We start from the raw sequence: 2,985 nt of genomic DNA on the forward strand, positions 1-2,985 counted from the left end.
ATCTGAGCTGCTGTTAACCTGCGATTTCTGAGGCTGGTGACTCGGATAAACTTATCCTCAGAAGCAGAGGTAACTCTTGGTCTTCCTTTCCTGGGGCGGTCCTCATGTGAGCCTGTTTCTTTGTAGCGCTTGATGTTTTTTGCAACTGCACTTCGGGACACTTTTAAAGTTTGCCCAATTTTTCGGACTGACTGACCTTCATTTCTTAAAGTAATGATGGGCACTCGTTTTTCTTTACTTAGCTGCTTTTTTCTTGCCATAATACAAATTCTAACAGTCTATTCAGTAGGACTATCAGCTGTGTATCCACATGACTTCTGCACAACACAACTGATGGTCCCAACCCCATTTTTAAGGCAAGAAATCCCACTTATTAAACCTGACAGGGCACACCTGTGAAGTGAAAACCATTTCCGGTGACTACCTCTTGAAGCTTATCAAGAGAATACCAAGAGTGTGCAAAGCAGTCATCAAAGCAAAAGGTGGCTACTTTGAAGAACCTAGAATATAAGACATATTTTCAGTTGTTTCACACTTTTTTGTTAAGTATATAATTCCACATGTGTTAATTCATAGTTTTGATGCCTTCAGTGTGAATGTACAATTTTCCTAGTCATGAAAATACAGAAAAATATTTAAATGAGAAGGTGTGTCCAAACTATTGGTCTGTACTGTATATAATTAGAAGAAGAAAAAAATCTGTTTAATTTTGTGACATTAGCTCTGGCATTTAAGAAAGCTAGACTGAAGTTTGACTCTCTGCTGTCTTACAATATTAGCAGAAATGTGAGACTTCCTGATTCTGAGCTTTGCAGGGGTAGACTGGGAGTCTGCAGCATAGAAAATATAGGGGGATCTGTGCTGCTGTCTTACTTTGTGCTGCCTGCAATTACTGTATGTAAGAAGAGATGTAAGATGGATTCATATGTATTTTCTAGCATCAAGAGGCAGCGAGAAACAGCAATTGAGGTAACAACTGTTACAGCCTTCTCAGTGTTTTCATTCTATGGCTGTTTCTGTACACAATAAAGTAAAATACTCAGATTAACCCTTTACACACAGCTAGGTCCTCTTTTTGCAGATGAAACCTTTAGAAGCAGCTGCATCCTCATTGTTTATCTGAACTGCATGATGCAGTTTACATGGCTGAAAAATAGCAATATTCCGCATAAAGTTCACACTCCTCATTGGAGGTGAGGTAAACGTACTCCCGTTTTGCAATTCGGAATTCATTGTTGAATTAAAGGGGTTCCCCAGACATATGATATTCTTGATCTGTCTGTGGGATAATTCATTAATATTAGATTTGTGGTGGACTGATACACATCACCCCTATGGTCAGCTGTTATTAACTCTTGCAGCTTATTGTAAACATGAATAGGATCTGTTCTGAAGTACTTTTCAGCAGTGGTTACACATTGAGTAGCGTTGCTGTTCCATACACTGTTTACATCCAGCCATTGCCGGAGCTGCTTGCAGCTGATCGCGGAAGGGAAAGGGGGGTGCAGATGTATAGACCAGCAAAAATTGAGAAATAGGCCAATTCCTTCCATAACTGAGAACAAGGCTACACTTTCCTCCTGTATACAATCAGCTCCCCCACTCACGCACAGTTGTCATCTTCCAGAGAAGAAAATGTCATCAGATTTTGCAGTCACTCTTATAAAAGTGAAAGTAAAACAAGCCTCCTTGTAACACTGAGGGGAATCATCAGATTTGCTAATGACATATATTTGAGAGAAATCTTGTAACATCATCTACTGTCATTTTCTGTATTTTTCTCATAACCAATAGGTCCTCTTTAAAATGTTTATCTGCTGTTATAAATAATAAATAAGTTATAAATAATAAAAATAATAAAGCAGAACATTGCACTGTTAGTATAAATATTATTTTAATCTTTAGCATAGTTTTCTATTAAACTCTACACATTAGCACCCAGTCAAGAATATTTTTCATTTTTCTGGCACTCACAGGTTTTTTAAATCGGCACTAATTTTACTATTAAAGAGGTGGTCTGAAATACAAATTAATTTTCATCCTAAATCCCCATGTATTTAACCCCTTCACGACCTTGTGATTTTCCGTTTTTGCCCTTTCGTTATTCGCTCCATTTCTTCCCAGAGCCATATTTTTTTTTATTTTTGGCCAATATAGCCGTATAAGGACTTGTTTTTTAAGGAGTTGTACTTTTGAATGCCACGATTGATTTTACCATATAGCGTACTGGAAAACGGGGAAAAAATTCCAAGTGCGGTGAAATTGCAAAAAAAAGTGCAATTCCGTAATTGTTTTTTAGGTTCTTTATTTACCATGTTTACTAAATGCTAAAATTGACCAGGCAATATGACTCCCCAGGTCAGTACGAGTACGCAGAAATCAAACATGTATAGGTACTTTTACATTTAAGTGGATAAAAATCTGAAATTTATAAGAAAGAAAAAATTTGCATCTCCATTTTTCATGGTCTGGGCCTGGGTAAGGGCTTATTCTTTGCGCCCCGGGCTGTCATTTTTATTGATAACTTTTTGGGGTAGATAAAATTTTTGATTGCCCGTTATTGCATTTTAATGCAATGTTGCGGCCTCCAAAAAAAGCCCATAATTCTATAGTTTCAATCTATATTCTCGTTATGCTGTTTACCAATGTGATCAATTTGCTTTATATTTTGATAGACCGGACATTTCTGAATGCAGCGATACCAAATATGTGTATTTTTTATTATTGTTTTATTTTTAATGGGGCAAAAGGGGATAGATTTAAACTTTTGTGTTTTTTGTATTTATTTAATATTTTTTAAACTTTTTTTTTATTACTTTTTCCTGGATTCAATAGTCTTAGGAGACTTGAAGCTGCGATGTCCCGATCTCCTATGAACGCCAGCCACGAGTCAGCGTTCATAAGAGATGCACAATGACAGACATGGAGGTCTTCTGCAGACCCCCAGCTGTCATGACAACCCATCGGCGCCCCCCGAGCAGGTGA

This window comes from Phyllobates terribilis, unplaced genomic scaffold (genome assembly GCF_046119375.1).
Source record: "Phyllobates terribilis strain yellow unplaced genomic scaffold, ASM4611937v1 Scaffold_3__8_contigs__length_932513732, whole genome shotgun sequence".
NCBI classification, from domain to species: domain Eukaryota; kingdom Metazoa; phylum Chordata; class Amphibia; order Anura; family Dendrobatidae; genus Phyllobates; species Phyllobates terribilis.